The 23,341-nt window shown below is 44.0% G+C and overlaps 1 pseudogene; it reads left to right on the forward strand.

The window, feature by feature from the left end:
* The first annotated feature begins 9,200 nt into the window (after positions 1–9,200).
* LOC125755316 (60S ribosomal protein L32-like) lies at positions 9,201–9,772 on the forward strand (annotated as a pseudogene).
* The last annotated feature ends 13,569 nt before the right edge of the window (positions 9,773–23,341 follow it).

Consider the following 23,341-nt stretch of genomic DNA (forward strand, 5'->3'; position numbering starts at 1 on the left):
CTCCCACAGCCTAGCCTGGGCACCAGCTTTACCAAGTGAAGTCCACTTGTAAGTCAACCTACGCTTGTCTGTGTGACACTCATTCCTCTGAGCAGGCACAGAACTCCTTTCACTGACCAGTTCTTAAGAATCCGAAGATCCCCAAACCTCATGAGCCCATGGATGTTCCAGAGAATAGCTCAAATTTACTACTACAGATACCTCTGCTCTGAAGAGTAAATTTTTTTTTGAAGAGTAAATTTAAGAAAAGAAACAACTAATCAATTCTATGCTGAGAAATATTTCTCTCCTCTCTTTCTTGATCTACTTATTTCTCATAATTCTCCTTCTCTGAGCTTCTCCGTGGGGCCTACAAAATGAATCTCTCTGGTGTCCTGGGAGAACACTGAATAAAAATGAAGCCCTGGGATCCCTGGGTGGTGCAGCGGTTTGGCGCCTGCCTTTGGCCCAGGGCACGATCCTGGAGACCCGGGATCGAATCCCATGTCGGGCTCCCGGTGCATGGAAACTGCTTCTCCCTCTGCCTGTGTCTCTGCCTCTCTCTCTCTCTCTCTCTGTGTGACTATCATAAATAAATTAAAAAAAAAAAAATGAAGCCCTAACAAGGAGGCTCTGGGCCATGTGGGAGGCACTAAGTGTGGCTCTGCTTCACGTGGGACATGGGAGGCCTGCCTCAGAAAGCACAGGGATATCTCATTTGTGATATAGTTGCTGCTCTGCTTGTCTCCATCACCCCATAAACTATCAGCTCTGTGGGGCAAGTGTGCATCCTGCCCCCCAGGGAGTCCCAGGGCAAAGCCTGGCATATAGTTGGTGCTCAATCATTATTTATTGAAAAGTAGGAAAGAAGGCAGGCAGTCAGGACAAAATATATATGGGGTTACCAAGGCTTGTCAGAAGGACCCAAAGAAATTATGGAGAGAGACCTATGGTCTGAGTAAGAACAGAGTTTGTACAATTCCCCAGGGTTAGCGCAGGTGAGAGCCTGGAGTCTCAGGTGCTGAGAGCACAGATTTGGTGGGTTTGGTGGGTTTGGTGGGGGTAGGAGGGCACCCGCTGGGCCACCACCACTGGGGAGTGGCCAGCTCCACCCGGCTGGGAGCAGCAGTGTGGCTGCAGCCAGAGGATGTTGGTGTAAGGATGGGTGCATGGACCCACAAGGACACCCTCTCCCCAGATGGAGCCCAGGCCTCCCTGAGTTCCTTCACAGCACCATTCATGGGGAACCTGTTGTTCACAGAAGCCTCAGGTGTGGAGGCAGCTCTGCTCTGGCAGCCACGGATGAGCCTCACTGGGGCTTTGCCGGTCGTGGGCGTGAGTCTAGGAGAGCAGCTTTGGTGCTCAGGGACCTCGGGGCTGGGTCTGCGGAGTCCTGGCAGCCAGGACAGACAGGAGCACATGACCACATTTAAGGACCCTTTCACACTCAACCCCCCTGTAAGCGAAGCAGGGCAGGGGCTGTCACCCTCTTTTTTTTTTTAATTTTTATTTATTTATGATAGGCACACAGTGAGAGAGAGAGGCAGAGACACAGGCAGAGGGAGAAGCAGGCTCCATGCACCAGGAGCCCGACGTGGGATTCGATCCCGGGTCTCCAGGATCACACCCTGGGCCAAAGGCAGGCGCTAAACCGCTGCACCACCCAGGGATCCCTGTCACCCTCTTTTTACAGATGAGGCAAATGAGGTTCAAGAAGGCTAAGTTTTCCAAGGTCTCACGACCCATAAAAGTGTCAGGGTCTGTACTTCAGGACTTCCCGCTTCTTGTCAGTCCCTTCTCTGGAGGCACAGCAGCCACGCCTTTGGGAATGGCCGGCAGAGGGCGGCCTCCACGAAGGACCGAGTCTTGCCCTTCCAGAGCTCAAAGCTCACCTAGCTGCTCCTGGGACAGACCGCCTGGCGGATCCCCTGCTAGGCCACCCTGAGAAGGGTAGAACAGCTCCCATGATTTTCCTGCCAAAAAAAAAAAAAGAACCTACCTAATCTAATCCTGAGATACCAGATACACCTAAACTCAGGAACAGTCTTACTAAATGGCTATTTAGTAGCTAACGCCTTCAAAAATGTCCAGGTCCAGGGACACCTGGGTGGCTCAGTGGGTTACCATCTGGGTCTTTGTCTCAGCCCAGATCTTGATCTCAGGGTTGTGAGCTCAAGCCCTGTGTTGGCTCCACGCTGGCAGTGGAGCCTACTTAAAAAAATTAAAATGTCAAGGTCAAAAAACTCAGAGAATGGCTGAGGAACAGTTCCAAATTAAAAAAGACTAAATGGACATGACAACTAAATGTAACACGTTACTGATCTCTGATGGGTTTCTGGGCTGGGGAAAAAAAAATAATAGATGTAAAGGACATTTTTGGGGACAACTGATGAAATTTGAATTTGGACTGTGTTTTATTTTTATTTTTAAAGATTTATTTATGATAGAGAGAGAGGGGGCGGGGGAGGCAGACACAGGCAGAGGGAGAAGCAGGCTCCATGCCTGGAGCCCAATGCAGGACTTGATCCCCGGACTCCAGATCTCGCCCTGGGTCAAAGGCAGGCACCAAACCGCTGAGCCACCCAGGGATCCCTGGACTGTGTTTTAAATAGTGTTCTATCAATGCCGAAGCTCCTAAAGTTGACAATTGTACTATTTATATGAGAGAATGTTCTCATTCTGGGAAATATTGAGGGGTGAAGAGGCACAGTCTCTAACTTGCTTTTAAGCAGTTAAGAAAAAACAGAGGGGTGCCCAGGTGGCTCAGTTGGTTGAGGGACAGACTCTTGGTTTTGCCTCAGGTCGTGATCTCAGGGTGGTGAGACTGGGCCCCCCATTGGGCTCAGTGCTGGGCATGGAGTCTGCTTGTATGGCCCCTCCTTCCCCTCTGCCTCTCTCCCCGGCTTGTGCATGCTCACACACTCATACTCTTTCAAATAAGTAAAATCTTAAAAAAAGAAAACAGTAACACTGAAAGAGCAAAATGTAAATGAGTAAATTTGAGTAAAGGGTACACCTTAGGTATTTCCTTCCACCATATTTGCAATTTTTCTGCAACTTTGAAATTATATCCAAATAAAGGGGTGCCTGAGTGGCCCAGTTGGTTAAGCATCTGCCTTGGGCTCAGGTCATGATGTCAGGGTCCTAGATGGAGCCCTAAGTTGGACTTCCTGCTCAGTGGAGAGCCTGCTTCTCCCTCTGCCCCCTCTGGCTGTTCGTGCTCTCTCTCACTCTGTGTCAAATAAGTAAATATTTAAAAGAGAGAAAAATTATACCAAAATAAAAAGGTACCACAAAAGGGGAGAGGAATGGTTCTATTTCAGAGGTTGCACCATGTGGTAGCCATGCCTGATTCCAGGCAGAAAGAGTCTCTCCTCACGGAAGGTGGTTTTGGCCTCCTTGGAACCCCTGTCTTTTGCTCTGAGCTGACCACAGTGGCTGTACACAAGGCTGACCTGATAGCAGAATTGCCTGAGGTAAAAGATGGCCTTTGCTGCACATGTTCTGAGAAGAGTTAATGTAATCCATGACTCTGTGTGGAGGAGGAACAGGGCACCTAGCTGAAAGCAGATTGGAAATCAAAGCTCCACATGTCAGTAGGGGCTGGGGACACAGGGAGCATTCCCCGGCCTGTGAAACACAGAAGAGGCATGTGGTTAGGGGCAGGTGGAATTACCACCTAATGGCCTTGTTAGGCAATCCTTCTAGAATCTGAATGAGCAGGGAAAACATTAACGGTAAACAGATATTATAAGGAGCAGCCATAAAAAAGGATGTTGAGTAGAAAAAAACCCTGGGAAGGGTAGAGACCAATGTATACTAGAATCACCTGGAGGGGTCCCTTACCCACCCACCCCAGAATTCTGATTCGCTTAGGCCTGGGATGGGGCCTGAGAATTTACACTTCTAATAGAGTGTCAGGTGCTGCTAGTCTGAACCACACGTTGAGCTGCAATGATGTAGCCAGTGATTGTATCCAGCCCACCTTAGAGCGGTCACCTCTGAGGGACGTGTGAGAGCCGCAGCCACAGTGTTCTAACAGGTCCAGGGGCAACTGGGGTCACCTATGGCTGGACCATGGGGATTAAGGAAACACAGTATCAGGGATGAAAGGACACTTAAACTCGGTTTCAGAGAAGATGGAGTGAAGGAGGGCCTTATAGGGAAAGGGAATGCACATGAGTCGAGACCAGTTCAGTCCAAGTTCATGATTTGGAATTCGTGGGAAGTAATGGGTCAAACACAGGTGAGGGGTCTGAGCACCAGACCAAGAGTTTGAACTATTGGGAGCCAGTTGGAGTCTCTGATGGGAGATGTGACAGAGGCAGGGCTTTCAGAAGATTGACCAGCAGAGATATGGGCAGTGACTGGGAGAAGAGGAGGCTGGAGGTAGGGGAAACCAGATAGGAGTCCCAGCAGTCGGCTCCACAGGAGATAAGGACCTGAGGTAGAGACCTGGCAGTGAGTGTGGAGAATAAGTGTATTTAAGCATTATAGCGAAAGGGGGTGGGGGGAATGCTGAGTTAGACAAAGGATCCATTTGTTCTCTTGGGCATTTGGCCTGGAGTGACCACCGAAATTGATAGGAAGCATTCATGTTTGCAGAGATATTTTTAAAAATCCATTAAATATATTTAAAGGATGCTGAGAACTGAAAATTAAGTGTGAGTTTTCACAGGGAAATCTTCAGTAGTCTTGGAGGCAGGAAGTGGGCAGATGGAGGCAGTGATGTGCTAGTAAATATTTAACAACTGACAGGGAGTGCGGGAGAACCCTGATTGGTAGCATTTGTCAGTTTCCATGCTGTAAAATCCTCCCACAATGGCTAATTTCAAGCAACCAACATGATGTCAGCTAGCTTATGAAATTCCAAAAAATAGAGCAACTGGCTCTTGGGAGCCAGGAGGAACTCGCCCTAGCACACTCCTGAGTGGAGAGCAAATGCCAGGAAATGGATGGAGCCACTAAGGCAACAAGTGGGTAAAGTCACTTCTCAGTGTTGTTCCTGAGGACCCAGAGAAGTCCACAGGCCTGGTGGCTCTGAGAGGCAAGCACTGAGCATCACATAACCACAGGTCTTCCCAAAGAATGCTAAATAAGAGAGGTGGCATTTGTTTCAGGCTTCCCGGTGCCAACAGGATAATTTCACATAAGAGAGGGGGAGCACAAAGGAAAGTGTCTTATGCAAAGAGGCAGGAGACTTACAGTCTTTCTACTTAATAACCATATGTTTATCTGCCCTGGTCTCGGTCCCTTGCCTTTAAAATGAGGACATTGCCTGTACTAACAATGTTCCCAGCGGGATGCATAGCCCAGTAGCATCAACACTTGTCAGAACTTCACAAACCCCTCCCCACAAAGATATTTCAAATATCTCGCCTTCCCTTCTTGGGTTTATGCTGGCCCAGACCCTGTGTCTGCCCAGCATGATCCATCCTCTATCTGAGGAGTATCCCAGGCATGCAAGGATGGATCCTGGGAGTCATGTTTGCCAGTCAACCAGAAAGAGAGAGAGAGAGAGAGAGAGAGAGAGAGAGAGGCAGGCAGAGGGAGAGGGAGAGAAGCTGCCTGTAGGTGTTCTCCACCTTGCTTTGATTCCTCATGAGCCTCATGATCCTTCATGCCCTCGGATTCTAGTATTTTTCTGATATTTTTTTTCCTTTGGGTTAAAATTGAGGTGATGTTACCATAACCCAAGGAACCTGGGACACCTTAATTATCTTCCTTTTAAAATTCTATAGACGAAAGACTGGGAATCAGATCTAGGTTTTGACTTGGGCAAGTGACTGAACCTCTCTGCATCTTGATTTCTTGTCTATAAAATGGACAGATGAATGTAAGTGAATTCCAGCTCTGCTGTACAGCTCTATGCTATGTATCTTTATCCTAATATGGAATATGTTATAGTAAAATGCCTACCCTGTTTCATTAGCCACAAATGAATCTGTTTTTGAAGCCCAGACACCTTCACATTTGGACTGAGCCAAGTAACTCCCTGATCAATTCTAACTGGGCCCAAGACATGGGTGAGAGCCCAGTGAGCTCAGCCCAGGTGGTTGTAGAGGGTCCCAGAACCTGTGGAGGATGCTGGAGGGCTGCTGGCACTGACATGGAGAAGGCCGATGCTGTAGGTAGGCAAGATCTTTGTAAATATATTTGAAGCCGTGCAGGAATCCTATGGTTCCTGAGCCTGACATCAGATTGGGCTGAACTGGGCCAGTCGCCTGCACCTGAGACGGGGAGAGACTGGAGAGAGATGGGCACCTCCTCCCTGAGTATTCCACTCCCCAAGATAATTGCCTGTGCAACCAGGAGAAACTTATGGGATTCATCTTTAAAAGTTACTTTTTTATTATAAGCATTTAAAACTAATTGTTATGGATGATATATTTAGGTAGAAATTATAAAGAAGGAAATGGGGGCACCTGAGTGGCTCAGTCAGTTAAGCGGCCGACTCTTGGGGATCCCTGGATGGCTCAGCGGTTTACCGCCTGCCTTTGGCCCAGGGTGTGATCCTGGAGTCCCGGGATCAGGTCCCAAGTCGGGCTCCCGGCATGGAGCCTGCTTCTCCCTCTGCCTGTGTCTCTGCCTCTCTCTCTATGTCTATCATGAATAAATAAATAAAATCTTAAAAAAAAAAAAAAAAAAACGACTCTTGATTTCAGCTCCAGTCATTAACTTAGGGTCCTGGGATCTAGTCTGGCATTCGGCTCTGCACTCAGCAGGGAGTCCGCTTGAGATTCTCTCTCCCTCTCCTTCTGCCCCTCCCCCTGCTTGTGCATGCTTCTCTCTAAATAAGTAAATAAACTCTTAAAAATGGAGAAAATGAAACACTTTGTTATCCAAAGACCAAGCGATGACTTCAGCACCAGTTTGCCTTATATCTTCTAACTTTGCATGCCATTATGTTCCACAGTCTTATAAACTGCTTATCTGAGAAATTCCTCATTAAAGACTTTAATTAGTAATGTATGCAAATGGTTTAAGATCAAACAATACCAAAGACCTTACAGTGGAAAATGAGAGCTCCCTGCCCCACCCCTCCTCACCTATAGTCTTGCTCCCGTGGGACAAATTTTAAACACTCCTGTTTAGAATTCATTTGGGGATTATCTCCACATTTCTAAATAAGATTCTCTTTATTATTTAGCAATTTCAGTGCTTTCTATTGACTTCCTACTGTCCTAGATGAGGATCAGCTCATTGATATCCCACTCCTACCTTCCTCCCCCCACTCTTCTAACTATAGCTAAATCCCCATTCCCAGAGCTTCCCTGGCCCCTGCAACTTCAAAGAAAACAATTAACCTCCCATTTCCTGTTCAGTCAACTATAGATAGTATCTCTTTACTCTTTGCTTTGTAAGGTAAGGACTCAGCTCTCCCTCCTATCTTTCCTTACACCTCCCAACCTCGGTCAGGCTGTTCTCTACTTTTACACTTTATTCTAGAATTATTGTTGCTGTTTACATTGGTCTAAGGTTGATTCGAAGAGCTGAAGACCAGAAAATGATGTTTATTCCATGATGACTGTGTAAGTACAGTTCATAGCAGATCAAAGATGTAATTAGGTTTACATTTCTTTCTTGATGGGGCCAATGTTCTGTCCTCAAAAGAGAATGTTTCTGGAACAAATTTATTTATTTTTTTTACATTCCGCCAATTTTCTTCATCCAATCCTCACATCATGTTTTCCAGGCTTTCAATCATGCTATTTTTCTTTTTTTCTTTTTTTTTAAGATTTTATTTATTTATTCATGAGAGACACACAGAGAGAGAGGCAGAGACACAGGCAGAGGGAGAAGCAGGCTCCATGCAGGGAGCCTGACGTGGGACTCGATCCTGGGACTCCAGGATCACATCCTAGGCCGAAGGTGGCACTAAACCGCCAAGCCACCCAGGCTGCCCAGTCATGCTATTTTTCTATTGATTCTATCTCTCCCCCCTTCCACCTCTGCAAAAAACAGCAAAACAGAAACCAAAGCCGGAACCCTCTTCCCTCAGTTGTGGGTCTTTCTGCTCTTGCTTCTCTTGGTCTGCAGGTGGTTTCCTTTGAGGCTTCCTGGTGAGTAGAGTCCCTCTTCTTGGGACCCCCAGAACCTCCCTGTTCTTCATTTTCTTTCTTACTTTGCTGGAGTGTGTCCACAAGTGACTCCCTGGGGTAAACTGCCCGAGGTATAATTTAAAATACTTTCATGTTGCAAATGCCCTTACTCTGCTTTTCCCTTGCTTCATGAATTGGCTATGCAGACAATTCTGAGTTCAGCATCAAATCCCTCAAAGTAGACTTGGGTTTTTTCTCTCTGGAATGTACTAGCATCTGCTCCTTATTCCTGGTGTTCTGACAGTTTCTGGTGATTATGACTACCTGCGGATGGTTTTCCATTTCTCTGTGCCAGGCATTTACTGGGCCCAGACAAAACCAAAGACATGCCCTTCATTATTTTAGAAAATTATTTGCTATTGTTTTATATATGTGTGTGTGTGCGTGCACGCATGTGTGTATACACATATATATTTTTGTGTGTGTGGAATTCCTGTTCTTTAAATCTCAAACTGCTAGATCACCTCCTTCTGTCTTCTGTCTTTTCTGCCACATTTTGCATTTGGTTTAAAATCTTAAAATCAGTACATGGAAGATTTCTCCAACTTCATCATCTGGCCCTATTATTATTAATAGTGGCATTTTTGTCAACCGTATTTTTAATTATTTTTAAGTAGGCTCCATGCCCAGGGTGGAGCCCAACACAGGGCTTGAGCTCATTACTCTGAGCTCAAGACCCAAGCTGAGACCAGAAGTTGGATGCTTAACTGACTGAGCCCCCTAGGTGCCCCAAACATATTTTGAATTTTAAAGAACTCTTTGTTCTCTGATCCTTTCTTTTTCATAGTACCTTTTCTTGTTTTACCACTGTGATATTTTCTCAGCTGTCTCTGATGTTTTCTGAAGTTTTTGTTTAAGCCTCTTCTGTTCCATGAATTATCTCTATTTCCTCTAGAATCATGTTGGCCTGCTGGTTTCTCTTAATTTTTTTTATTGCCAACTTTTCTCCCATGTCTGTTTACTCTTGGGTTTTCATTCCTATATAAGACTGAGGCAATAAGGAGGCTGATGGGACGTTTGGAGAGCCAAGAATTGGTCCACTCCCAGGCTTCTCTCTAGAGATCATTGGCAGAAAGACAGGTTTTTGTTGTTGCTGTTCTTGGTTTAGGGGATCCTGAAGGCAGGAATGCAGAAGATTCCACTCTGGACTTGCAAACTCCCCACTGGCTGCCCTACTTCTCCCCAGGTAGCCTGTACAACTCGTTCAGAAACGAGCCCTTCCAGCTTCCCCTCTCTTCACCGGCGCTGCCTGCAGAGGTGACAGCCGTCTGTTGCTGGGCATCATGGCTGCCCTCAGACCTCTGGTGAAGCCCAAGATCGTTAAAAAGAGGACCAAGAAGTTCATCCAGCACCAGTCAGACCGATATGTCAAAATCAAGTGCAACTGGCGGAAAACCAGAGGAATTGACAATAGGGTAAGCAGAAGATTCAAGGGCCAGGTCTTATGGCCAACACCAGTTATGGGAGCAACAAGAAAACAAAGCACATGCTGCCCAGTGGCTTCCAGAAGAAGTTCCTAGTCCATGAAGTCAAGGAGCTTGAAGTGCTGCTGATGTGCAACAAATCTTATGGTGCAGAGATTGCTCACAATGTATCCTCCAAGAACCTCAAAGCCATTGTGGAAAGAGCAGCCCAGCTGGCCATCAGTTACCAATCCCAATGCCAGGCTGCAAAGCGAAGAAAATGAATAGACAGCTTATGTGCATCTCATATTTGTGTTAATAAAACCATAAAACTACCAAAAAAAGAAAAAGAAAAAGAAATGAACCCTTATGTGTTTGACTTAGAGATAGTGACTGGCCCCTGTCTAATCTGGGCAGTGGAGGTGTTGGCTGCTGTATCAGGGACTTCAGTGGTTTTCATCCTCATCTTCCATGTCTGCTGCTGTCGTCGTCGTCGTCGTCTTCTTCTTCTTCTTTAGATTGTATTTATTTATTGATGAGAGACACACAGAGAAAGGCAGAGACGTAGGCAGAGAGAGAAGCAGGCTCCCTGTGGGGAACCTAATGTGGGACTCGAACCCAGAACTCCCAGGATCATGACTTGAGCCAAAGGCAGCCACTAAACCACTGAGCATCTAGGGGCCCCCATGTCTGCTTTCTGGAATCTTTTTCATTTGCAGGCTGAGGCATCTCTGTGTCTATGGACAGATTGAGCTTTTTTTGGGTGCAGCCCAGTCACCCTGCTTTGGGTCAATATTCACCAACCCTTTCTATTTCTGGGAAATGTGTTGAAATCTCTGCCGGTTGATGGCCCCTGTTCTGTCTTCTTTATTGTGGGTCGATGCCACTTTCACCTGCATATTGTTATCTTAATGATGGAGTCTCAGGAGGTAGAGGTGTATGCTAGGTCTTTAACCTGAACTGGAAGGCTCAAATATCCCTTCTGTTGCCATGTGGTACTCTGTAACACGTCTATACCTTAGATTGTAGCAAATGTATAAACAGTGTTGTAACATAGATCCAGGTAGCTAAGTCTTTATGGATATCCATGATGATTTATTTAGAATAAGTCATGAGAAGAATTGCTGCATCAAAACACGTACCTATATATATTTTTAAAGTTAAATATACTTTACCTTAGAGTCTATTATACCACACTGAGGCATTTGCTCAAGAACATATCCCACACTAAGACTTGCACACAAATGTTCATAACAACTTGATGCTGCCCAAAAGGGCTCAGAACTAGAAACAACACAAATGCCCATCAACTGATGAATGGGTAGACAAATTGCTATGTATTTCTACAGTAGAATACTATTTATAATGTATACATTTTCTTGAGCTTTATTTCTTAGAAAAATGCTCACAGCTTAGCATTTAAGCAGCCCCATAATTTGTCAAGGGAAGAAGCAGGTGTGACTGCAGATCCATGGGCTGCTTAAATGTTAAGTGGTGAGCATTTTTCTAAGAAAGCCCAAGAAAATATCTGAAAAGGTTACTTGAGAGATGAGTGGATATAAATTGCTAAAAATAATCCCCTGGAGAATAGTTGAAAAATGCAGCTTCCCAGAGCTCCTTTTAAGAGCTCCTGGACATAGAGGGTTGTATGAGAATCTATTCCCAGGAACACACTTACCTAGATAATAAATAAAAATACTCTTTAAACTTGAAAAGGATTTGGACTGGTACTATGATATGGAAGGTCGGATTGTGGGGCACAGTTAGGGCTGGGAGTGTCCATTCCCCTCTACTACTGTCTCAGTAGGTTCTGTCTCAGCCTTGGAAATCTGGAAGAAAAACACCTTTTCCTTTTGACTTCTACAGCTTTGCTTCTGTGCATTAGGAGGCTCTGAAATGACCTTGGATCTTTTTCTTTACTTTTCTAGGAGTGTCTCTGCTAATAGTTTTTTTTTTTTTTAACCTGATCCAGTTATCTATTACTGTAAAAAAAACACCCAAATCTTAATGACTTAAAACAACAACATTAGTTTATTTTGCTTATGAATCTGCAATTTGGGCATGTCTGAGCAGAGTTGGTGTGTCTCTGCTCTACATAGTTTCAGCTGGAGCTGCTCAAATTACAGCTGGAGGACCCACTTTTGAAATGGCTTGCTCAAATGTGAGTTGGAGCGGGTTTTGACGAGGAGCCCAGCTGAGTGTGTGGCCTAGGTGCTCTGGTTCCTTTCATCATGGGCTTCTACAGACTTCTTGGGCTCCCTCCTCTCATGGAGGCAAGGGTGACAGAGCAAGCATCTCCAGGGAAGCAAGGCGGAAATGTGTGGCATTTGTATGACTTAGCTTCAGAGTCCCATAGTATCACTTAGGCCATACTATTGCTGCAGGAAGTCAGAAAGTCCTTCTCAGGTTCAGGAGAGGGAAAGCAGCCCCACCACTTGAAGGAGTGTCAAGATTGCATAATAAAAATAGCGTGTGGAATGGGAGATACTGTTGAGGATCTTTGGAAAATACAGACTCTGACCTATTTTAGTTGATAGATTTTTCTGGTGCATATTTAGTAATTATTATTGGTTCGATTCTATCTCATTTCATCCTCTTCACAACCCTGTGAGGTAGTTATGTACCTTTTCACACATCCAAATGCTACTCATGTACATGTTTGATTTAGCTGGTGTATTATTTTGGAAATTGTGAATTTTTACATGTCTCTGAATTTCTGACTTCTCTTTACAACCAGATGGAGTACATCTAGGGCAAGATCTCAGCAAGGATGAAGTGGAGTAGTAGTGGCCTCTTTAGTAAAGACTTGTCCTCAGTCTATTTGCTACAGTCCCTATCACTCCCTATCACCCTTCACTCATTAAATCTTTATGTCTCATAAGCATTTGACTTTGAGGCTTTCTGCTAAAAAAAAAAAAAAAAAAAAAAAGACCCCTATGTATGCCTGAGTGGCTCAGTCAATTAAGAATCTGACTTTTGATTTCAGCTCAAGTCATGATCTCAAGATCATGGGATTGAGTCCCAAGTTGGGCTCTATGGTAGGGCTCCAGGCTCAGTGTGGAGTCTGCTTGAGAGATTATATATAATTATATAATTATAATTATTTAATATAATTATCTCGCTCTTCCTCTGCCTCTCCCCCTCTCCCCTGTCCTTACCCTCTGCTTGTGCAGTACTTTCTCTCTAAAATAAATACAATCTTGGGACGCCTGGATAGCTCAGTGGTTGAGCATCTGCCTTCAGCTCAGGGCATGATCCTGGGTCCAGGGATCGAGTCCATCAGACTCCCTGCAAGGAGCCTGCTTCTCCCTCTGCTTATGTCTCTGCCCCTCTCTCTGTATCTCTCATGAATAAATAAATAAAATCTTTTTAAAAATTATAAAATAAATACAATCTTTAAAAAAGATCCAGATTCTACTATAGAAAAATAACAAGAGTGATATCTTTCTTTTTGAATTTTCAAAGCACTTTCTTATAGAAAGCTACCTTTTGTCAAAGGTTTCTTTCTTTTATTTTTTTTAAAGATTTTTTATTTATTTATTCATGAGAGAGAGAGAGAGGCAGAGACACAGGCAGAGGGAGAAGCAGGCTCCATGCAGGGAGCCCGACGTGAGACTTGATCCCAAGTCTCCAGGATCAGGCCCTGGGCTGAAGGCAGCACTAAACCTCTGAGCCACCCGGGCTGCCCAGGTTTCTTTCTTTTAAAATCTGCTCTTTCATGGCGACCATTAGGTCACTGTTGCCTGTTTGAAGGGCATTATCAGCTCTCAGCTCATTTGAAAAACAGGAATGGATGATATGCCCCAGTCCAGAATGGTCCTATTGCTGAGTTCCAGCCTCACTCCTCAAAGACTGGCCCTTCTGGGAATCCCCAAGATTGAGCAGACTTCCTTTTGAGACCTTGGGTTTGCTATCTTCACTGCCTCATAAATACTGGATCCGCATCACATGGAATTCTCAACAGGAGTAAGGGAGGCTCATACAGGGAGCATTAACATCAGCTTTCCACCACCACAATCTTGTGGAGAGCCAAGTCTGTGCACAAAGACCTTCTCTCTGGGAGATAAGTGTCCAGTGTTCACCCCACTGTTTGGGACCAGATCTGAATATTCCTCATGGCTCAGAGGCACAGTGTTCACTTTGTCCTTTCAAGGGTTCTTGGTTTTGTTTCCAGAATGTCAACAGATAACCTTAAGTGTTGATTAAGCAGCCAGAAGAGCATTGCCTAAGGAGATTCTTCACTGCAGTCTCTGGCTGGCCCCTAGGAGCAGCTCAGGCCTGTGTAGAGAGGGCAGCAGGCAGGTGGGGCCTGGCTGGGCCCACTCTGTGTAATCGAAGCACTTTGTTCCCCTTGGGGGCTCAGATTTTCCTTTAGCTCTTTCATGCTGCACAGCACTGCTCATTGTCCACACAGCAGGTGCTCAGGAGTAGGAGATTCTGTGGTCACACTCATCTATGAGGGTAGGCTCAGCCACCAGGCTAGAACATTCTATGGCAGGCAGTTGCCCACATGCCCCTGCTCAATCCCTTCCCATCCTCTCATTAGTAACTGTGATCATAAATTTTATGTTATCATTCCTTGTTGTTCATTAGAGTTTTTACCATCTATTCCAGATATCTGTTGCAGCTCACCCCAAAGCTTAGTGGCTTATATAAAATGGGAACAATCTTTTCTTTTTTCTTACAAATCTGTAACTTGGGCAGGATGCTATAGGGAAAACTCATCTCTGCTTCACACAGCATCAGCTGGGGCTGCTCCACTGAGGGCTCTTAGATCTACTTCCAGAGCCACCCACCAGCTGGGCTGAGGCCAGGGTCTTAGTTCTCTCCATGTGGCCCGCTCCATGTGGCCCAGGCTTCCTCACAACATGGTGGCTGAGTACCAAGGGTGAGCATCCCAGGAGAGAAAACCAAGCAGAAGCTGTATCCTCTTTTGTGACCTAGTCTCAGAAGGCACATAGTGTCTATTAGTTGAAGCAAGCAGTCACAGAGTCCCACCTGAGTTCAAGGGGAGGGACGCTGACTCTACCTCTTGAGGGAGGAGTGGCAAAATTCTGGAAGAACAGATGGAACCAGAGGTCTTGCTGCAGCCGTGTTAGGGGAGTGTAGTTTACCACATCTCTATTAGGGGTCCCTAGATAATATACTATTTAACTTCACATGTTTAAAACTTTATAGAAACAGTCATACAAAATCTATTGTTCTACAACTTTATTTGGCATTGGGAGAAGTTCATTCATTTTTAGAACTGTATGACGTTTCGGTCAAGCCAGCCTCGGTTGACAAAACGCACTGATGCCTAGAGTCCTGAGCAATAAGCCTGAGTCATTGCAGGATCCTATGGGGGAGGCAGGACATGGCTGTTTTTAGATCAAATGAAATAAAATGTGCAAAAAGACTCTGTAAATGTGAGGGATGTTATTAATCAGCATATAAGAGTTAAGTGGTATTCATTGAGATTTCAATATAATTCATCTTTGTATGTTTATAATGTATGCATGATTCATTTTCTTTTATAAAAATGTTTTATTAACTAGAATGCTCTCATTTCTGACCAGATGAAGTAGATTTTTAAACCACAGGAAATCACCCATAAAGCATGTCAAACCCACCATCCAAAGGGAGTTCTGAGCTCCCAGCCGTTTCTAGAGAAAATGGCTCTTCCACCATTTTGTTTTTGCCTCCTCTTTGCTTCCTGTTGGCCCATCTTTATTTTCTTTTCCAGTCTCTGTGCTTTGGACCACTTGATTGCTGTGGGTGGCTGAGTAGAGAACAGATAAAGGTCATTGCATCTGGAGAAGCCAGGGAATTTTAAGAGACTCATCAGCCAGATTTTCACATTCCCTGGGGCAGTTGGAAGTGCTGGCATGGTGGGAACATTATGAGCCAATTCTTTAATAACTGTTATGGGTGATCCAGAATTTGATAGGGGCACTGAAGAGGAAAAGCAGAGAGGAGAAGAGGCATGAGAATCAGCAGGTATTTTTACAGAGGAGGGGACAAGCAAAGCACTGGGAGAGCTAGAACAACTGCCCCCTTTGGGGTCCCCCAGGTGTTGGGGAAGGAGCAGCCTTCCCTGGAGAAGGTGGTAAAGGGAGGCTGGAAGGGGCCCTCACAGAGAAACCGAGGAGCACTGGAGGTGGGTGGAGGTCCAGGGTGTGGGCCCCAGTGGGGGAAGGGCTGGAGGGAGTGCAAGAGCAGTGGGGACAGCAGGTTAGTGGAAAGATGGGGAAAACAAAGTGGAGTTGAGAGCAGAGGAGTCATTGCCCTGAGGGGTTTAACCTTTTGGGTGGAGGCCAAGGGCAACAGGAACTGGAGTCACCCTCACCCCAGGATGAGTTGGCACCAAATCCTGAATGAGATGCTGGGGTAAGGTGGTTCCTGTCCTGGGGCCAGGGGTGGAGGGAGAGGGATCTGCGTGAGAAGCCCGGTGACACCATGGGCGGGGGTGCCTGTGTGGATCGTGCAGCTGCTACACGCCATTGCCTGGTGTTAAAAGTTTCAGCAGAGCACGTGTACAGGCCACTAGGGGTGTTTGTCCTCATTTCCCCGGATGACTTAAATACTAAGCAGTTACTTAACAGTGCTGAAGGAAGAGGCTCAGGTTTCAAATGCCATTCCATGGGCATAACTAAGAGCAACCCCAGGAAAACCCCCTAGGTAACCGTGTGGCTCTCCTCTTCTTCACCTAGCTTCCTCTCAGGGAGGGGTCTTCTCTGAGCCTTGTACCCAAACAGCTCTACTTATCACTTGCTGTGGTCTTCCCCCATTTGTCTTCATCCCACTTATGTCCCCCTGACACATTCTGTATTTGTTTCCTGGTTAACTATCATCCCTGCTAGAATGTAAGCTCCAGGAGGTCTGGGGCTTCCTTTTGTTCTCTGCCCTATTCCCCTGAGCCTAGCATAGTGCCTGCCACAAGCAACATGCAGTAAATATTTGTGAACAAATGCATGAGTGGCTGGATGGATGAAGGGGGTGAGCACAGCACACTTCCTCCAGGCACACACATGGTACTCGGGGATTTCATCTCTCAGAAGTTGTTACAGTGCTTCTGTTAACCATTGGGTAATCTCTGTTCGCCATGCTTCCAAAAAAAAAAAAAGGTGAATTACTTAAAAGTCAGTGCCTACAGAGTCTCTTTCAAAATTTTATACAACTAAAATTGATTGCTGAAAAGTCCACTGCTTGCTTCGACCACTCCCTCCCCCCATCTTGCCCTTCTTCCTAACCTGCCTTTACTCCTGTTGGCCAAGACATCAGAACCTAAGATCAGAGTCAGAAAATTGGGACCCTGGGTGGGTGGCTCAGCGGTTAAGCGTCTGCCTTCAGCTCAGATTGTGATCCCAGGGTCCTGGGATCGAGTCCCACATGGGGCTACCCACAAGGAGCCTGCTTCTCCCTCTGCCTATGTCTCTGCCTCTCTCTATGTGTCTCTCATGAATAAGTAAATAAAATCTTTAAAAAAAGAAAGAAAATTGGGACCCTACCATGACTCCATACCAAATCTGGAAGTTTTTCATAGCAAAGAGTCTGTGGAAGGATTAATCATTAATGTGATTATGTGATTATGTGATAGCATGATATGGACAATAGAGGAAGAGCCACCTTCAGTAAAGCTTCCCTTGAGGAATGATATCTGAGTGTAAGCTGAGGGATGAGTAGGATTTAGCTGGATGAAGAAGAGTTGGGGAAAAGAATATATCAAGGGCTTTCCTGAGACTCCAGGAGTGGGGCTCGCTGGAGGAACCGGAAGTGCTGGAAACTGGACAAGAGTGGGGAGAAGTGTGTAGAGCTAGAGCTGTGACCACAGGCAAGCAAGTTGGAATCCCAGCTCCAACACTATTAGCTGTTGTGACCCTGGGCAAGCTAACTAGCCCATCTGAGGATCCATTTCCTTTTGGGAAAGACAGTAGTAGTATTAGGGTGGTTTTTGGTTGAGGCCACATAGCTAAAATGCTTAGCAAAGTGCCTACCCCACAGCAACCACTCACTGCATGTTCAGTCTTGTCCTAACTAGTAGCAGCGCAATGCCCAGCACACGGTGGGTGTTCAACAGATGCGTGAATGAACTGCATCCCCTCGGGGCTCTGTCCCCAGCCAGCCAGCTCTTCACCACCAAGAAACCCACTCTCCTTGCTTAGAGGCTGCTTCACACTGGCCAGCTGGCCTGCTGTTTGAGGTAAGCAGGGAAGGCTCTTGAAGTAGCTGTGAACCTGGAAGACTGAATCATCTTTGACCAAACCCCATCAGCTTGAGCCCAGATCTGGGTGCAGTGAGGGACACCAGGGGGCCTTGCTTCTGGAGGCGAGAACTGTCCCAGAACTCAAGTGAATCCAGCCTCTCCAGAGTTCTGGTGGCTCCATGTTTTTTTCTCATGGTTTAATCCAGGCTAAGATCAATAAACCCATAATCACGAGTCATTTATGGATCCTGGCAACAGCAATGTTCCCTTTTCCCCTGAACATTTCCTAAGACAAAAATTCAATTTACAGAAAGCCTTCCGGTTTTCTGTAGGTTCATAATACAGCAAATACATGTAAGCCTTCACCTAGATTCATGAAGTGTTAATATTTTGCCACATTTGTGCACATGCTCTCTGATTCTTTTGGTTGGGTAATTTCTTTTTCTTTTTTTTTTTAAGATTTTATTTATTTATTAATGAAAGACACAGAGAGAGAAAGGCAGAGACGTAGGCAGAGGAGAAGCAGGCTCCAGGCAGAGAGCCCGATGTGGGACTCCATCCTGAGACTGTGGATCATGCCCTGAGCCAGGGACAGGTGCTCAACCGCTGAGCCACTCAGGTGTCCCTGGTTGGGTAATTTCTTTTGTTGACAGCAAGTGGCAGATATGTTGACTCGCCCTAAAATCTTCAGCACGTATTACCTGAGAATGAAGACACTCCACCATATAACTGCAACTCCATGATCACACCTAGGGAAATCAAGAATCCAATGGCATCATCTAATACTCAGTTCATATTTAAATTTTGTACTTGCCCCCAAATGTCTTTTATAGCTATTTTTTTCTCCTAAGATATAATTAAGATACATACATTATATTGGGTTATGTCTCTTGAGTCCAGTTTAACATAATCTAGTTCTTTACCTTTCTTTGCTTTTCATGACATTGATTTTTTTTTCTCTCCTATGATATCCCACATTTAAGATCTAATTGCATTCTCCTAGGTAGATTGCAGCCAACCATTATTTTTAAAGAATGATTTGTTTTATTAAAAATAGTAGTGATATGTGCATAGCAAAACAATTTTAAGACTTTAGAAAGATATAAAATATCCAGTAAAATTCTCCATTTTCTACTCCCCGCCAGGCCTTCACCCTGAAAGTGCACAGTGGTTTCAGTTAAAGTATATCCCTCTAGAAAACTAAGGTGTCTTTACCTGCCTATATAGCTGCATATAGATCTGTTTTTCTTTCTTTCTTTCTTTCTTCTTTCTTTCTTCTTTCTTTCTTTCTTTCTTTCTTCCTTCCTTCCTTCCTTCCTTCCTTCCTTCCTTCCTTCCTTTCTTTCTTTCTTTCTTTCTTTCTTTCTTTCTTTCTTTCTTTCTTTCTTTTAGATTTTGTTTATTCATGAGAAACACACAGAGAGAGGCAGAGACATAGGCAAAGAGAGAAGCAATCTCTATGCAGGGAGCCCAATATGGGACTCGATCCCGGTACTCTGGGATCACGCCCTGAGCTGAAGTCAGACGCTCAACCACTGAGCCACCCAGGTGTCCCTAGATCTGTTTTTCCATCATCTAGCTATTTTTCAGGCTTATTCCCATGTGGTTGTATTATAACCATTATTTTTCACCTTGCTTTTTTTTTTTTTTTACTTTATTTTAAAGGATGTCCCAGATTGTGTTTATTCTAAACATCTGTACAGTTTCCCATTATCCAGGTGTCCTCCAATTTGGCCCATCTTCTATTGATGGACATTTGGGTTATTGCCAGGTTTTCTTTTTCGTATCATAAATTATGTTGCAATAAACATCCTTGAACATATTCATGTTGTATTTTTTTGTGATAGGGTAAACTCATATAGGTGAAGTTGCTGGGCCAGAGGGTGTTTGTGTTTAAAACTTCAACAGCTTTATGGCTCTGTCCACAAGGTGCTCAGGGGAAACTTGGTTGCCATGCTGGACACAGAATCCTTTCTGAGTAGTATCCAGTCAACCAAGATGAAAAGCTTGATTGTAATGTCCTGTATTTTTCAGCAACATGACAGCATTTTGGGTAAAACCATTAGTATTGGTTAAAAAAAAAAAACCCACCACTAAGCATCATTCAAATTTTTGGTGAGTTGGAATCTTTTTACTGGTGGGAGGTCTTGCCTCAATGCTGATGGCTGCTGACTGAGCAGAGTGTGGCTGCTGGAGGTTGGGTAGCTGGGGCAGTTTCTTAAAATAAGACAACAGTGAAGTTTGTCACATTGATTGGCTTTTCCTTTCATAAACGATTTCTCTATAGCGTGTGCGGCTGTTTGATAGCATTTTGCCCACAGTAGAACTTCTTTCAAAATTTGAGTCAATCCTCTCAAGCCCTGCTACTGCTTTATCAACTAAGTATATGTAATATTCTAAATCCTTTGTTGTCATTTCAACCATCTTCACAGCATCTTCACCAGGAGCAGGTTCCATCTTGAGTACCACTTTTTTAAAAGCTCACCATCAGAAACAACTTCTCATCTGTGAAAGTTTTACCATGAGACTGCAGCATTGAAATATAATAGTCATGAAAAAATTTGAAATACTGTGAGAAAGACTAAAATGTCTTCCTCACATTTAGTCTTTCTCACAGTATTTGACACAGAGATATGAAGTGAGCAAATGCTATTGAAAAAATGCTACCAATTGACTAGCTAAATACCGACTTTCAATTTGTAAAAAAACAAAAGAACCCCCACTATCTGTGAAGCACAATAAAGCAAAGTGCAATAAAATGAGGTATAACTTTATCTTGAGTTGGTGGCCAACCACACACACAGGAATTATTTCAAGAGACTTAAGAGTGAGTTGTTGTACATCTTCTCCTTCTGCCTGTTGTGTCTCTGCCTCTCTCTGTGCGTCTCTCATGAATAAGTAAAATCTTTATAAATCTTTTTTTTTAAAGTACAACATCCATTCATGATAAAAACTTTCATCAAAGTAGATTTAGAGGGAACATACCTCAACATAATAAACTCCGTATATGAAGAATCTATTGTATGCAATGGTGAAAAACTAGAGCTTTTCCCCTAAGATCAGAAATAAGACAAGATTGTCCTCTCCTGTTACTTTTATTCAACATAGTACTGGAAGTCTACTTGTGGTAGTCACATAAGAAAAAGGAATAAAAGGCATCCAAATTGGTAAGGAAGAAGTAAAACCTTCACTACTTGCAGATGACAAGACATTATATATAGAAAACCCTAAAGAGGGATCCTTGGATGGCTCAGCGGTTTAGCGCCTGCCTTTGGCCCAGGGCGTGATCCTGGAGTCTCGGGATCAAGTCCCACATCGGGCTCCCTGCATGGAGCCTGCTTCTCCCTCTGCCTGTGTCTCTGCCTCTCTCTCTCTCTCTGTCTCTCTGTGTCTCTCATGAATAAATAAATAAAATCTTTAAAAAAGAAAGAAAGAAAGAAAGAAAGAAAGAAAGAAAGAAAGAAAGAAAGAAAGGAAGGAAGGAAGGAAGGAAGGAAGGAAGGAAGGAAGGAAGGAAAAGGAAGAAAGAAAGAAAACCCTAAAAACTCCACCGAAAAAAAACTTCTAAGACCTATAAATGAATTCAATGAAACTTCAGGATACAAACTAATATACAGAAATCTCTGTATATAAATACAGTTGCATTTCTCTACACTAATGTTGAAGTAGCAGAGACATTCAGGAAACAATCCCATTTACAACTGCACCAAAAAGAGTAAAATACCTAGGAATAAACTTAACTAATGAAGTAAAAGACCTGTACTCTGAAAACTATAAAACACTGATGAAAAAAAATGGAAGATGACAGAAGCAAATGGAAAGATATTCTATTCCATGCTCATGGATTGGAAGAACCAATATTGTTAAAATGTCCATATTACCCTAAGCAATTTACAGATTTGCTTCCCTATCAAAATACCAACAGCACTTTTTCACAGAGTTAAGAACAAATAATCCTAAAATTTGTATGGAACCACTCCAAATAGCTAAAGCCATCTTTAAAAAGAAATAAAAAGCTGGAGGTATCACATTCCCAGCTTTCAGGATATAGTATAAAGCTATAGTAATAAAAAAAGAATGGTACTAGCACCAAAATAGACATACAGATCAATGGAACAGAATAGAGAACAGAAATAAATCCACACTAATATGGTCAATTATCCTATAACAAAGGAGGCAAGAGCACACACTGGGGAAAAGACAGTCTCGGGGATCCCCGGGTGGCTCAGCGGTTTAGCGCCTGCCTTTGGCCTAGGGCGCGATCCTGGAGTCCCGGGATCGAGTCCCACATTGGGCTCCCAGCATGGAGCCTGCTTCTCCTTCTGCCTATGTCTCTGCCTCTCTCTCTGTCTATCATAAATAAATAAATCAATCTTAAAAAAAAAATACTCTCTCTCAAAAATATTAAAAAAAAAAAAGACAAGACAGTCTCTTCAACAAGTGGTGTTGGGAAAACTGGACAGCTACATGGAAAAGAATGACACTGGACCACTTTCTTACACCATACACAAAAATAAAATCAAAATCGGTTAAAGACCTAAACGTGAGATCTGACATATAAAACTCCTAGAAGGAAACACGGGCAGTAATTTCTTTGATGCTGGCTGTAGCAACATTTTTCTAAATAAGTCTCCTGAGGCAAAGGAAACAAAAACAAAAACTGTTGGGATTACAAATTAAAAAGCTTCTGTACAGGGCAGCCTGGGTGGCTCAGCGGTTTATCACCGCCTTCGGCCCAGGATGTGATCCTGGAGAACCGGAATCGAGTCCCACGTCAGGCTCCCTGCTTTCCACTGCCTGTGTCTCTGCCTCTCTCTCATGGATAAATAAAATATTTTTTAAAAAAGTTTCTGTACAGTGAAGGAAACACCAACAAAATGACAAAGTAGCTTAGTGAATGGGAGAAGATATTCACAAATTATAGATTTGATAAGGGGTTAATGTCCAAAATATATAAAGAACTTACACAGCTCCACACCAAAAAATAAATAAATAAATAATCTGATTAAAAATGGGCAGAGGACCTGAATAGACATTTTTTCAAAGAAGACATACAAATGGCCAACAGACACATGAAAACATGCTCAACATCACTAATCATTAGGGAAATGCAAGTCAAAACCACAATGAGACATCTCACACCTGTCAGAGTGGGTAGAATCAAAAAGACAAGAAACAAATGTTGGCAAGGATATAGCGAGGAAGGAACCCTCTGTGCCCTATTGATGGGAATGCAAATTGGTGCAGCTACTGTGGAAAATAGCATGGAGGTTCTTTAAAAAATTAAGAATGGAAATACCAGGGCACCTGGGTGGCTCAGTGGTTGAGCATCTGCTTTTGGCTCAGGTTGTAATCCCGGGGTCCTGGGATCAAGTCCCATATCTGAATCCCCACAGGGAGCCTGCTTTTCCCTCTGCCTATGTCTCTGCCTCTCTCTCTCTTTTATGAATAAGTAAATAAAATCTTTTTAAAAAAGAAATACCATAACATCCAGTAATGCCACTGCTGGTATTTACCCAAAGAAAAACACTAATTCAAAAAGATATATGTAAAAAAAAAAAAAAAAAAAAAAAAAAAAAACAAAAAGATATATGTGCCCCCATGTTTATAGAAGCATTATTTACAATAGCCAAGATATGGAAGCAACCCGTGTCCACCTGTAAATAAATGAT

The sequence above is a fragment of the Canis lupus genome, chromosome 6, assembly GCF_003254725.2.
Source record: "Canis lupus dingo isolate Sandy chromosome 6, ASM325472v2, whole genome shotgun sequence".
In the NCBI taxonomy this organism is placed as follows: Eukaryota; Metazoa; Chordata; class Mammalia; order Carnivora; family Canidae; genus Canis; species Canis lupus.